Here is a 15,591-nt window from a genome sequence, read left to right as displayed (position 1 = left end):
AGCTCCTGCTGCTCCCAGCCCCAGTCACCAGCCCCAGCAGCACAGCAGCAGGATCCAGCCCTGGCTGTTCCCATCATCACCACCACAGCTCCATCCTCCAGCCTCAGCAAAGAAACCAGCTGGAAATCAAAACTGTTCGGTCTCATCTATTAATCCTTGAGGTTGAACCCGCAACAGGAGGAACCAGAACTTTGATCCTCTCAGGGTGTGACCTCAGGCCCCTGCAGATCCTCTGTGTGCTCCTGCAGGGCTCTGGGGAAGGCACACGGAATTGTGCCAGGGACGGGAGCAGGATCCCTTGCCTGGGTGCCAGAGGGCAGAGGATGGGCAGGTCCCTGCACCAACACATCTCTCATTCCCTGTGCCCATGGTCAGGTTCCCATCCCCGTTCCAGCAGTGGAGAAACATCCTGAGGAGCGGATCCCCCTCCTGGGGAACCTCCCCCTGGCAGTGCCCAGTGCCCTGCTCCCTCCTCGGGAATCTGGCTGTCACAAACCCCACTGTAAGGATGAATAACCCACACTCGGGCAGTTTTCCATGATGGGAGGTGATCTTTCCTGCTGATACAGACAGGGCTCCCTCAGCTCAAACCCAAGTTGCAAAATTCCTTAAATGGAAATTGATATTTGTGTTTAAATAAATTATTTTATTGGCTTAAGAATTCCTAATGACGGGGAGCAGGAGGGCTGCTGGAGCGCGTGCCAGATCGTCTGCTTTCCTAATGACAAATGTTTGAATTAAAATAATTCTAATTAAATGGATGTCAAAAAAATGTTTCAGTTCTCAACACACTTCACAACCTCACATCACATCCTATCAGGCAGCGGAGCACATGACAAAACACAAAATAAACTGAGACCTGCAGGCAGATATGGGAATCTTCTCTCTCACCCAGCACTCATGGAAGCAGAGACCAAGGTTTGCTCTCCTCCTACCCAGGGTGGTTTTAAGGGTTGGGTTTGGATGGTTTCCCCTTTGGAGCGGTGGCCTGGAATAACACAATCATCATCAGATGATGGTCATCAACCAACCCCAATGGTTTGGGTTGGGAGAGACCTTAAAACCCATCCCATTCCACCCCCTGCCATGGTCAGGGACACCTTCCACCATCCCAGGTCCTCCAGGGCCCGTCCAGCCTGACCTTGGACACTTCCAGGGGTGGGGCTGACACAGCTTTTTGGGGCAGTGGGTGCCCAGTGATGCAGGACAAACCTGGGAGCAAACTGCAGCCAGGTGCTCCACGTGGTCAGGAATGCTGCAGGAGGGGAAAGGGGCAGTGAGGGGCAGCAGCAGCACCCCAGCTCTGAACCCCATCTCTGACCCCAAAGTGATGTAGTAGGATTTGAGGCCGTTTATCATTTTCTCCATCTGACTCTCTTAATCTCCCATCCCAGGAGTATTTCCTAGGGATCCCCAGCCCCTCAGGGCTGCAGGTGAGCCTGGCAGGATCCCATGAGATCCCCCATCCTCTATCCCACATCCAATGCAAGGCAAGGCTGCTCTGCCAGCAGGGCCAAACTCTGTAATTGGATCTTAATTACACAACTCTGCAAGAGGTTATTTTTATTTCTTTGTTTGTTAATGCAATTATTTAGCTGCCCTATTTTAGCCTTGACCTTGCAGGAAGAGGGTATTTTCCAGTCAGCATAATGCTTTATCTTTGAAAGCTCCAATCAATAAGGATAATTAATGATGCCTGCTGCAATGATAGCCTCAGCAATCATTATCCCACATTAATCCCTGCAGTCAGCCTGGGGTCAAGGCCATCTAAATCATTCACCTGGGGGTGGAGAAATTCAAATAATTTACCCATTTAAATCCAAGCAAACAAATCCCACTGTATTTTTCTGAGCGCTTTGGAAGAGGCTGCAGCCTGTTGCGGCCCTGGGTCTGCAGGAGCTGTGGATCCTCCCTGCAGGAATCCAGGTCCCCTCCTGGGGGTGGCAGTGGGGACATGCCCCAGGGACATGCCACATGTGCCACCAGTCTCTCCTCAAACTGGCAGGAGGATTCAGGGTGAGGATGGATGGTCCCAGCTGCCACCACAGCAGACACCGGCCCCAAATCTGGGATCAGGTTCATGCTCCTCTTGCAGGGACAAAATGTCTGTGCCACCAACCCCAGGAGTGGGGGTCTGTCAGCCTTGGGTGCTGGTTTGTGCTGGAAACCCTCTGTGCCCCAGGGACACCCAAAGAGGGGACAAGGCATCTCCAGGACACCTCCGAGAGGAGCAGAGGTCTCTCCCCGGGGTATTCCTGTCCCCCACCAGCCCTCCCAAACCCCAGCCCATGCCTGAGCTCCTGGGACAGCCCCTGCACCACCCCTGCTCACCCAGCTGCTGCTGCTGCAGGTGTCCCCAGCCCTGCTGCCCATCCCACACCCCCTTCCCAACCAGCATGGAGTGAGGGACTGGGAACTGGCTATGAGCACACACTGCAGGCCCACTGATCTGCTTTTCTTTCTTCAGCCTGTTCTTGGCACATTTATAATCTCTTAGGGACAAGGATGCACGGGGACAGTATGGGAAGGCCAAGGAAAACCCTTGGCATGTTTTTCTGGAATCTCCAGCCATCCTCGAGCTCCCCTGGCTGCTGTGCCCGGCTGTTTGTTAACGTCCCCTGTCAGAGGGATGCAGCTTTTTGAGATTTCTGTGCTAGGAGTGGAGATAGCCCTCTGTCTGCTCCGTGCAAAGATAATTTTTGGGATACAGCCAGCACTGGGGTCACATCCTGATACCTCCCAACGTTCTCAGCTGGGAGAATGCTGCATCCCTCTGACCCCAAGGTGAGGAGGAGGACAAGGATCCCCCCCAGCCCCGGGTGCCAGCCCAGCCAGAACACCCATCCGGTGCTGCTGGGTGGAAAGAGGCACCAAGGACTTTGTCAGGATATGGAAAAACCCACAAAGCCAAGCTGCTGTTATTATAGAAAGGCTGCAGAGCCGTGTCCTTGGCCCAAACCCGGCTTTGTTGAGAATCAATACGGTTTTGCTGATCCAAAGCTGCCTCTGGTGGCTCTTGCAGGGCTGGGTTTTACTGCTGGACATGTGGCCTGCTGTGATGACCACTGCAATGCCCACCACGATGCCCACCGTGATGACCACTGCAATGTCCACCATGAATATCCTCTGTGATTCCCACTGCAATGCCCACCACGATGCCCACCGTGATGACCACTGCAATGTCCACCACAATGTCCAGTGTGATGACCACTGCAATGCCCACCACGATGCCCACCGTGGTGACCACTGCAATGCCCACCATGATGACCACCATGATTCTCACCGTGATTCCCACTGCAGTGCCCACCATGATGACCACCAAGATTCCCACTGCAATGTCCATCACAATGCCCACAAAAATGCCCACCATGATGACCACAGCAGTGTCCACCATGAATATCCTCCATGATTCCCACTGAGATTCCCACTGTGATGCCCACCACCATGCCCACCACCATGCCCACCGTGATGACCACCTCCTGCAGGACCAGCAGTGGAGCGGGGTCTCAGGGCTGTCCCTGTGTCCCCCCAGGGTCTCAGCCCAGCTCAGGGGCTTGGTGACCCCCAGGGTGGGTGAAGTTTGAGACGTGCTGCTGTTGAGTCTCTCCGTGGAAACGAAGGGACAGTTTGGATCAGTTCTGATTTATGCCTCTGTTATGGCCAAGTGTGTGTTTTCACCAAAGTCCTTCTCCCCCTGCCCTGAATTAATTCTGTATTAACAGCAGCATATAATTTATACGTGGACACATCCACATATCCAATAAATTATGGCCTAACTCTATAATTCCACAGCTATAATTAATTACATTAAAGACCTCCATTTTAAGCCCACAATTAGATAACCCTGGGAGACAATCCCGTTAGCATTTTTAATAAATACTTGTGTTTGAAGCTGTTGAACAGAGCACCTGATAACTGATAGAGCAGTGTTAACATCTGTTCCATTATTTCCACAGGACGTTGCTTTAACGTAATGCTCCTCACATAAAATATGCATTTGTTCTTAACTGTCAAGTGCCTCTATTATTTTATTAAAAAGTCAAAAAAGAATATAATCAGACTTCATAATTTATGTGTGACATTTTCATTACAGAAAACTTTATGCAAAATTGAATTCTAAAATTTAATTTCCTGTGATGTTTAAATTACTTACTATCTGGCTCCTCTCCAAACATTGTGATCACTCCAGGCCCCATATGAATTCCATTAAGGATATGTTTAGCTGCTGCCAAAATGTATGGGGTATTTTTCTATGTAATTCCAAGAATATGCTCCTTAAATTTATTTTGTGCCAGTTTAAATAGTTTCTCTCATGCGGGAAAGAAACACAAGACATTTTAACAACTGCCATGGCTTTTGTTGTTGTTGTTTCCCTTGGGTTTTGATGCCCATCGTGGTTTTTTGGTCCCCTTAGCCAGAGGAGAATTCCCAGCATTCTGGGGGGACTGGATGGAGACCGGAGCTTTGAGGGTGCTCACTGTGTTCTCTGTGTGCACTGGAAATTAGCACATGCAAATTAGGTGTAATGAGCGTGTGGCTGAAGGAATATGGTCTGTGCTGCTTCAGTCCCCAAAATCTGGGGTTTGTATTGCCCCTGCTCCACGTCATCTCCCTGGGATATCTTCAGTATCCGTGTAAGGAGGAGAAAGCAAATCAGGGCCTGGAGAAGGGCAGGGATGGGGAATTGTGAGGGGCTTAATGGAACTTGAGGGGGTCAGACACAGAATCACAGAATCACAAAATCACAGGATCACAGAATCACAGGATCACAGGATCACAGAATCACAGAATCCCTGAATCACAGGATCACAGAATCAAGGATCACAGGATCACAGAATCCCAGAATCCCAGAATCCCAGAATCACAGAATCACAGAATCCCTGAATCACAGGATCACAGGATCACAGAATCAAGGATCACAGGATCACAGGATCACAGGATCACAGAATCCCAGAATCACAGAATCACAGAATCCCTGAATCCCAGAATCACAGAATCCCTGAATCCCAGAATCACAGAATCCCAGAATCACAGAATATCCCAAACTGGACCCACAAGGATCAAGTCCAACTCCTGGGCCTGGAGCAGTGGGGGATGTGGGAGACCCCAGGGAGGCACAGGGGGATGCTCCAACCCCACCAAGACCCACAGGGTGTGTGGAATCCCCCCCTCCCTGGTCCCATCACCACCAGGGTGCTCAGGCCACGCATCTCAGCATCTCTCAACCCCATCCCTCTCCCAGAGCAGTGTCCTTCGGCCGTGTCCATGGTTGTGGACAAATATTTGAGGAATGAAGCAGGTGCCTCTGCCATCCCTGAGCTATCCCAGCTCTTCCTGGCAGCTCTTTCTAAAATCAATCTGCGTTTTGCACGGCCTCATCCACCCGGAGCCAAGGCGCTCTCAGGGCTGGGATCAATACCTCCTCCCGGCCCAGCGCTATCGGATCGCTGCTTGCTGAGCAGAACACGTCAGTAAAACTCAGCCTGCTTGGGAAATATAGCCTGATCCCATGAACCTCTGAGAGGATTTTCAGAGAAATTCAGGGAAAACCTTCAGGCATGCTTTTGGAAATAATTCCAAAGTGCTTGCTGCCGTAAAATTCCAATGTTTCAGGCACTGTGATCGATGGTGGTGTAGGAGTTCCCAAAGTGAAGGTGCTCTGCCAGATTCCTGCTTCCCTCCCTTTCTCTCTGCCCTGAGTGTGTGAGCAGCAGTCACACCCTGATGCCTGCATGTGCCTGTGGGAGGAGAGCCTGGGAATAAAGAGATGCTGGGAAAAGGGGATGCCAGGACAGAGCCGTGCCCTTCGCAGTCAGCTTTGGTGTGGATCAGGGAGCTGAGCATGGTGGTGAACATCCCAGGTCATCCCAGCGTGTGCCAGGGTGTCCCAGCAGATCCCAGTACATCCCAGGTCATCCCAGAACGTGCCAGGGTGTCCCAGCAGATCCCAGTACATCCCAGCTGACCCCAGCATGTGTCAGGGTGTCCCAGATCCTCACAGTAAACCCTAGTTCACCTCAGCACATCCCAGCTCATCCCAGCAAGTGACAGGAACTCCCAGCTGATCCCAGTACATCCCAGCAGCCCCCAGTGTTCCCAGTTCATCCCAGCTCATTGTCTCTTTAGGGATGTTCAGGAAAGGCCTGAGCTCACTGACTCCAAGGCAGAGAGGAGAGGAGAGAAAATCCCAAACGCCCTCAGCTGCTTGGACAGGGTGGGATTTGGCAGATACCAGGGGGTGGAATCCCTTCCCCAGGGACACGGTCCCTGCTCCCTGTGCACCCCCCTGTGCCAGGGCTCCCTTTGGAGCTGATCCCACTGCGGGGAGCGGGAACAGGGCTGATGCTGGGAACAGGGATGTCACTGCTGGGATGGGCCCACTCCCAGCCTTCCCTGGGCACTGGGAGGCCAAACTGGGCAGCGGGCAAGCTCCCAGTGGCCACTGGGGGTTCCGGTAACCGGATCTTCCCAGGCCAGTAGTGAGCACAGGACTAATAAAGGATGCAGCCGGGCTGATGCCGAAGGAAGGCTGGGCAGGAATAGGATGACAGAGCAATATCGCAGGAGGTAGGATCCTGCTGAGTCTGGAAGTGCCTGATTTATTTATATTCAGCTAAACTGAAATATTCAGAAGGAGAAAACCTTCAAGCCGGACCCTTTCACTGCCTCCTTGCAGAGCAGAGGGATGTGGGTGGTGTTAGCCAGGGAATGATGCTCGCCCTGTGCCTCTTCCAGTGCCCAGCTCCCATTAATTCAGGCAGCACAACTCCAATATGATTTTTTTCTCTGGTACCTTGTGGTTCATAAACTGGGTGATGACAGAACGAGGTAATTTATTACCAGTATATTAATTTATTTATTATTGAACATTTGATTAACCTGTACACTTTGCTGCCTGCTCATCTTTAGGGATTTGTAGTAAAGGCATTCATTTACTCCTGGGTGTAAGCTGGTACCTTCATAATTCACCTGCTAATTATTGTACCCAGGGTCTTTGTTTAAGGGTTAAGCAGTAACAAATGTAAATTGTCATTCTGGAGAGCTGCTTCCTTCAAAATCTGTTCCCGTTCCAGGCTCGGCCCTCCCCATGTGAAGCATTTATACGGAGCCCAGCATTTGTAGCCTCTTTCCACTCCTGAACAGATCAGGAGGGTTTAGCCAGACTGTAATAAATACGGAGAAATGAATATGGAGGGTGGTCACCATTGCTGTGGGCTGTCCATGAAATAGAATCACAGAATCTGCTGAGCTGGAGAGAACCCACCAGGATCCCCCAGTCCCACCCCTGGCCCTGCACAGACCCCCATCAATCCCACCCTGGACATCCCTGGGAGCAGTGGCCAAACTCTCCTGGAGCTGTGGCAGCCTCGGGGCCGTGCCCATTCCCTGGGGAGCCTGGGCAGTGCCAGCACCCTCTGGGGAAGAGCCTTGCCCTGATCTCCACCTAACCCTCCCCTGGCACAGCTCCAGCCGTTTGCTGGTCCTGTCCCTGTCCCAGAGGGCAGCGATCAGTGCCTGGTGTTGGCTGACCAGTGCTCTTGGTGGGTGATGGACATTTGACCCCCCTGAGAAGATGTTCCCTTGCAGGTGAAGGCTCTGAGCTGCCCTTGGCCACCTTGGCAGCCAGCGCTGGTGCTGAGGGGAGTTTTGGGGAGGATCTGGCATTTTGGGGCAGAAAACTTGAGGGAATAAAGGGCATCTCACAGCGCAAGTGGTAAAAATAGTATCGTGGGGAGCGGGGGGGGCTGTAATGAGAAACACGCTGGGCTGGAAATAACTTAATTCTGTCACAAACACCAGTTAATGTATGCCCTTAAACTCGCAGCCATCTAGGTTTCCCTGCAACATCCGCCCCTATCGGGAGGATCTGCTCCATCCAGACACCGTGGTGCCTCGCGCCCGCGCTCGCAGCAGCTTTTAATGAGCGTTTCTCTATTTATCTCATGTCACTGCTTCCCCAGCAGCCCCGTGCCCGGCCTGGCCAGTAAAAGCCATTATCTCTATTATGCTGCCGATAGCCCATCGCCGGGATTGCTGCTCCCTAATTGCTGGAGCACCCTCCTCCTCCTCTCCTCCTCCTCCTCCTCTCCTCCTCCTCCTCCTCCTCCGCTGATAGATTACCCCGGGCTAGCGGCCCCAGAGCCCGTTCCCCAGCGCCAGCCGAGCCCCAGCTCTTGGGCTGCGCTCTCAGGAATAAATCCTAAGTTATCAATATATAATAGGGCTAAATAATCAACAGCTCAGACGTTGTCTGCTCCGGGAGGGCTCCGCCGCGCCGGGCGGGTTTTAGCCGCTATAATTAGCAGCAGGCAGAGCCCGCGCCTGGCCGGGCTGTGCAGGAACGAGGACAGGTTTTATGCACGTTCAAACATGATTTAATCGGCTGCTCTGCCTGTCTCGATAATGTGCAGGGGTGTAAAGAAGTCCAGCTGGCCTGGGAACGCGTGGGAAACATAAATCGTGCGGCGGGCGGCTCTGGAGGGAGCTCTGCCCTCGCCGCTGCAGAGGTGCCTGATCGCTGATAGCGGGGGAGCCGCGGGGGAGAGCCGGGAGAGGCTTTGGACAGGGCTCGGAGCAAGCTGGACTGGCGGGAGGTGCCCCTGCCCTGGCAGGGCTGGGACTGGAGGGGCTGTGAGGTCCCTTCCCACGAAACCACTCCAAGGCTCTGTGATTCCAGATTCTGTGATTCCAAATTCTATGATTCCAAATTCTGGGATTCCAAATTCTGTGATTCTGTGCTCAGAATTCTGTGGGGGCTTTGATAGGAGCGGCTTTGGATCCACTCTAGGAGGGGCTTTGGATCCACTTTAGGAAGGGCTTTGGATCCACTTTAGGAGGGGCTTTGGATCCGCTTTAGCAGGGGCTTTGGATCCACTTTAGGAAGGGCTTTGGATCCACTTTAGGAGTGGCTTTGGATCCACTTTAGGAAGGGCTTTGGATCCACTTTAGGAGAGGCTTTGGATCCGCTTTAGCAGGGGCTTTGGATCCACTTTAGGAGGGGCTTTGGATCCACTTTAGGAAGGGCTTTGGATCCACTTTAGGAGGGGCTTTGGATCCACTCTAGGAGGGGCTTTGGATCCACTTTAGGAAGGGCTTTGGATCCACTTTAGGAGGGGCTTTGCAGCCAAGAGCAGGGGATGCTGTTGGAAAAGGTTCCCAGCCAAATCCGCTTGGGTAAAGTAGCTGTGCACCAGCCACAGGAGGGGAGGAAGGGACGGTGCCCCAAAACGAGGCAGTAAAACCATAAAGTTAATGAGGAACCCGTGTCCTTTTTTACAGTATCACCCTTTACAACCCCCTCCTCGGCAGCCAGGCTTTCAGGGGAGTACAGCAAACGCTGTAAAATGGATGTTTAATGTAGCTGGGGGCCAAGAAAAACATTGTATAATTGTAGTAAGCAGCTTGCTAAGTAAAGTGATAGCTTTTAAAGGATGAAATACAGCGCGGGTTTGCAGGGCTGCACAGGCTCCAGCCTCAGACTGCCTCAAGAACAGCTTCCTCCGTCCATTTACAGAAGTATCTCTGGGAAGATTTGGGATGAACATCTCTGGCTTTGGAGACCAGCTGCTGGCTAGGTCTGCTCTGGGAATGAAGGACCTGGGACTGTCGGTCCTCGCCCCACTTGCACCAAATTTGTTTTATTTTCATCCTTTTTGTGCAAACAGGGTCTGTCCCACTGTGACCAAGCAGGGCTGGCAGGGCAGTGGGGGATGCTCCCCTGGGATAACCACCCTGGCTGCACCCACACTTCAGTTTGGCTTCTGGGGGTTCCACGGGCCCCCAGCCCCTCGCAGCCCACCCCAGTCCCACCCAGCCCACAGTTCCAGTGCTTCCAGCCTGTGTGATGTGGTTTGGGCTGGGTTTCTGAGGAAAAGGGGCACAGGGAGAGGGATTTGGACGTGACTGGTTGGTGGAGTTCAAGTCTTTGTCTCCCAGCACTCTGGGCCTACGGTTGCTGCTGAGGCCTTGTAAATTCAAACTAAAGGGCACCTATGGCTTGGCTGCGGTTTCTAACAAAGAAATTAATTTGTTGTGTGTAATTTATGTCCTCAGGAGGTGGGAAGGGGAGGGCACTGCTCATGACTGAGGTGTCTGTGGTGCATCTTCCCCCCTGCCCCAGTTATCCCCTGGTTCCCGTCACCACTGAGAGCCAACCTGGGCCATCCCCTGGTCTGCAGCTTCTGCTGGAAAAACTGCTCACTTTTCATGATATATCTCCTGTTCAAAGGTGTCACTGGAAAGCTCTGGCTCAGTGGAGTGAGGGGCTGAGCCTTTCTGGTGGCAACCAGGAGGTGGTACCACTGCAGAGAACTGTGACCAAAGCACAGTCTGGTATTACAGTCAAAATACTCTCAATTTGGGCAGAAAAAGCGAGATTTGAGCACAAAATACCCTCCTTGGCTCCTAATTCTGGGGCCTGTTGAAGCTGAGAATAAACCCACGCACCTCTGCTTTCTGTGTGTGCACATAATGGGAAATTTCATCAGCTGCAATATTCCCGAAGACAGGACTCATGAGATATATCACATGTAAATGGACACATCATCTGAGCAAGGCCCCATTCATCAACAGCACTTGGAAATGCAGTGGAAGATCTGATGGGATTATGTAGATCTCAACTATCCATGGGTGAATGAAATTGGGTAACCTTAGCAACCCCAGGTACACTTGTGCAGCTATGAATCAAACGTCAGCCCGATGAGCTCTGCGCAAAATAAAGAAATAATTCTTTGAAATATTCATAACAGGCTGCAGAGTATTATTTTATAAGGCTCTGCCTATTATGCATTTTGGAAGCCAGGTTTTAAAAGAACCAACATTAGCATTTACATCCCCCACGCTGGCATAAATGCTTCTAAATAAACTCAAGATGAAACACAAGCAGCAACTGCAACAAACCAGGGCTCCTCTTCCTGCTGGTGGAAAGGGCATCTCCCACCAAGCAAATACTGCAGCTGGAGGAGCAGCACACAGGATGGGTTATCCACAAAGGTTTGGAACAGCACCTCCCATGATCAGGTTGGATAAAAACAGAAGTTGCACACTGGCCTTTCACTTGTGTTAAATTCATCAGGCTGCTCTAATGCCAGGAAAAAAAAAAAAAAACAGGTGGGAAAAGCTGGAAGTCTCCCTTAAAAGTTCATGAATTCAAGAAAATGTGTGGTTTGGGGTACTTTTCACACAGTTGTGCGTATGTATTTTGGATGACCAAAAGATAATTTAAATATATGCTGTATCTTAGTTGAAAAATACATAATTACATCTGAATTTGCAAAGAGTTCCTTATCCCTCTGCCCTTGGCTCATGTTCAGCTCCAGAGAGCATTCAGGCACATTCCAGCTTTGGTCTCCTCCACACTGAAGCACTGAAGTTTTCAAAGTTTTCCAATTTTTCCCAGCATGGAAAGCCATTCTTTAGCCCTGACATTGCTTGGAGACTGCAGTTCTCAGCCTGCAAATTTATTTATAATTTTTATAAATAATATAATTACTTATAAATAATATAATTATAATTTATAATAATTACTTATTATATCTAAGGTTCATCTATGGCAGAATCACAGAATCCTACTTTGGGTTGGGTTGGGAGGGACCTTAAAAATCAACCAGTTCCAAGCCTAAAGCTGGAACAAGGCAGCTGAAGTTTTCCTTACAGCCTGAACACCAGAAATTACATCGATAATTGAGAATCTCAGTTTTCCTTCAAAATAATTCCTCGTAGTTGTGGTCAGTGAAAAACCCCAAACATATTTGACTCTTTGGCTTCAGTTCCCCCTTGCTTTCCAGGTCCTGAACACTGGAGAAATCAGATTGCAGCTCCCCAGTCCTCTCAGCACCACGTGCCCTGTGGAGGGATCCAATTTCAGAGCCAGGAACCACCCATTTATTTATTTTATGGTGCTTTAACCCACCCTCACACTTAACTGGCTGGCAAGCTCTGCGCTCTGTTTCCTTATTTCCCAAACAGCTCTTAAAGAATTAGCGTTTCCATAAATGCTTCTCGTTCCCATTAAACATTTTGGGTGGTGCTGAAGAGCTCGGCAGTGAAACCACCCTGAGAATTGCAGTGGCAGCTCTGGAGCTGCTGCCTTGTTTGTTCCAAATCACCTCTTCCGAGGGCTCTCCCCAACGAGCTGGATTAATTGTTCAGGACCTATAGCACATGCTTCAGTGAAAATAAATTACTTTATTTCTATTACACCACCAGTGGCTGTGTAACTTAATTTCATTAGCTCAAACCTGTTGAGAGTGTTCAGATTTCCATGGCAGGACGCACTCGAAATGAAAAGACGCCTTCGATTCCCAATTAACAGAATCGCTCCCTTTCAGCTGAAATGAATGTTATTGAAACCAATTAGCATAGACTGGAAAATCTCTCATTAATGAGGGGAGTGTGGGTGAGTAAACAGCAATGAAAAGATGAAATTAGAGAAGAGGCTCTTCTTGTTGGCCTGAATAATTACATGCTTAGTTGCCTAATTGTCTGGTGAAAAGCCTCGCCGTGCTGGTAACAGATTGCCGTGTTCATTAGGCTGCAAAAGGCCACCTGCTGCTGAGGCTCATTTTCCTGCAGTCTATATCCACGTGTTGCTCCCCAGGGACTGCTATTTGGACACAACACTGGCTGTGAAAAGCAAATGAGCTTGCCAATATGCTGCAATATTGTGTCCTTTATGCCAAGATACAGAAGCTTAATATGTCAAATATAATGAATAAAACCAACAGCGATAACGAAGTTTATGAGGAGAGTGACCTTCCAACACGGCCCGGTGCACGAGGGCAGGGCCCTCCATGCAGATGTTCCTGCCTGGCCTGGACTGCTCCGAATTACGGAGCACAAAAGAGAAATTACAACTGCCACCCCTTAGACAATGGCAGAAGGAGAGCCCACAATGGAACTGGTAAAATTGGAAACAAATGTGAAATTCCGAGCACTAAGAAGGGCTCACGAAGCCCGGCATTGTTCCGATTTGCTCCGCTGTGGCAATAAACATCAAAGGCAGGAGGCCTCTGCTCCAGCCCAGCCTCAGATCATTCCGTGTCTTACAATTGCTGGGTTTATGGGGCTTTTAAGCCAGGCTTTATTGCACGGTGCTGTAGGCAGGGAGGAGTCACCCTGGGCACGGAGTTGAGGGGTTCTTGCTCCTCCGTGAGCCCCGGCACGTGCTGAGAGTCCGACCTGCCAAGGGTGGGATGGAGGCATGGAGCCTGCTGGGGACGTGGGATGTTCCAGGAGTGTCCAGAGAGCGGAATGGAGCTGGGGAAGGGTCTGGAGCTGGGGGGGCTCAGCCTGGAGAAAAGGAGGCTCAGGAGGGACCTTGTGGCTCTGCACCGCTCCTGACAGGAGGGGACAGCCAGGTGAGGGTGGGTCTCTTTTCCCGAAGAACAAGTGAAAACAGCCTCAAGTTACACAGAGGAGATTCAGGTTGGATATTGGGAAAATTTCTTCATGGAAAAGGTTGTCCAGCCCTGGCACAGCTGCCCAGAGCAGCAGTGGAATTTCCATCCATGGAAGGACTTAAAAGCCTGTGGATGTGGCACCTGGGGACACGATCACTGATGGCCTTGGCAGTGCTGGGGGTGATCAGAGTCCCTGATCGTAGAGAGTGTTGCCAAATGAACAACTCCATGATTCCACAATTCCACGATTCCATGTCATGTACCAAGCAGGAGGAATTGCCAGGATACAGCAGATTGGATCAAAGCCACCAACAAAGAAATCAGGGATGTGTGGATCTGACGATGGATGTGGCTATTGATATACACATTGCAGGGTATTATTATATGATTGCAACCACTATTAATAAGCAGCTGAGGTAACAAATACTAATTGCATTGGGAGGGGACTGGCTGTTCCTTTCTGTCCCCCGTGTGGGGACAGGATCTGTGTCCCTGGCAGCATTCCCAGGACCACACTGGGTGAGGAGCAGCCCTGTTGCCACTTCACAGCGCAAATCTTCTTCCTCCTCAAAGTTAAAACACTCTGTGCCAGCAGTTTGAGCCCCTCACGATGGTGGCACGTCCTGTGATGTCCCCCAGAGCAGCCCCCACTGTCCCCGTGCCCCAGGCTGGATCCACAGGGTTAAACACAAAGGCTCCAGTCGCTCCCAGTCCAAGGCTCGGTGACGATGGGGAACAAACGCCGCTGCTTTGCCAGGTTTTTGATTGCTTTCTGTGGGGAGGGGAGCGTGGAATGAGCCTCCTCATTAATGCCAGGGACGAGAAGATGTGATTAAGAAATGTTTTTACTGTTGGAAAGGAGCAGGAGCAGGAGCAGGAGCAGGAGCAGGAGCAGGAGCAGAAGCAGGAGCAGGCATGTTGGGAGCTCCCTGTGTGCCTGCCAGTGGCACAGAGGTGTTCAGGGAGCGCCGGCAGTGTGGTTCTGGTGGTGGAGCCCTCCACAATGTCCACCCCACCTATGGTAGCAAATTCTCCCTCCCTGACCATCATCACAGCCTTTATTTGACCCCTTAAATTGCAGCACGTGGATTGCACCTCACTTATCCACTGGGTGCCCATTACAATCCCTTTGGAATAGCTGCTGGTGCTCCCAAGTGCAGAGGCAGGCCCTGATACCGGAGCGAGGGCCTGTGTGGGGAAGGGAAACAAACAGGCCCTTGGCACAGTCCTCTGCTTCTCTGGAAATCCAGAGGGTTTGTGAACACAAAAAACACACCAAACACACCAAACACACAAATCCTGCTCTGAACCAGGCCAGGAATTGCTGTTTGGGTCTCCACAAACAGAACCGGCCGAGGCCTGCAGGCCCAGCCCCTGTGAAAATGGTGGATTTGTGTTGTTCCCCCTCAGCTGAGGGGGCTCCGCAGTGACCCCAGGGGCCAAAGCTTTGAGGCCATCCCAGGGGTGTCAGAGCAAACATTGTCACCTCCACCTAAGGACAGGGACCCCCTAAAGCCACTAAAGCCACCTCCATCCCACACGGCTGGAAGGGGACGTGGTTCAGCAGAGCCAGGAGGCCTCACGTCCATCTCCCCTCACCAGTTACCACCATAAAAAACATTTATGGCTGTGCCTGAGGCTGTGTGCCCACCTGAGCCACGGCTCTGTGTCACATCCCAAAACAAAATTACAGTTCCATGTTACTCTGAATGATTTTTACAGCTCTCTCAGGTTTTATTCTGTGAAAAACCCAATGTGATTACATTATTTAGGCCACTTGCCAACTGGTTAAATATAATTGACTAAATTAATTACTAAGATCAGTTTTACAGCAGATTAGGATAATTTATTGGGCAGTTTGTTGTTTTCTTAATAGTCTCACCTGATTGATGGAGAGGCTTGGCTATAAATGATTTTTTATGACTGAGAATAGCAAACACAAACTTAATCAGGTGTTCCACTCTGGACTGAAGAAACCCTGTGTAACTTGGATAATGTGCATGTATAATTCTTTGAAATGCCTGGGAAAATTTTTGAGTGATTAAAAGGGGAAAAATCCCAGAGAGAGACGTTTATGTGAAGCAGCTGGTTTGGGGGACAGCCCCAGCTCACCTCTGCTGAACTTTGGGGTGATGGGGATGTAGATGAGAGCTCAACCTCGGGATTCACCCTCTAATCCTTCTGTACTGCC

Source organism: Prinia subflava, chromosome 11, assembly GCF_021018805.1.
Source record: "Prinia subflava isolate CZ2003 ecotype Zambia chromosome 11, Cam_Psub_1.2, whole genome shotgun sequence".
Lineage (NCBI taxonomy): Eukaryota > Metazoa > Chordata > Aves > Passeriformes > Cisticolidae > Prinia > Prinia subflava.
Note: the sequence above shows the minus strand (reverse complement) of the source record.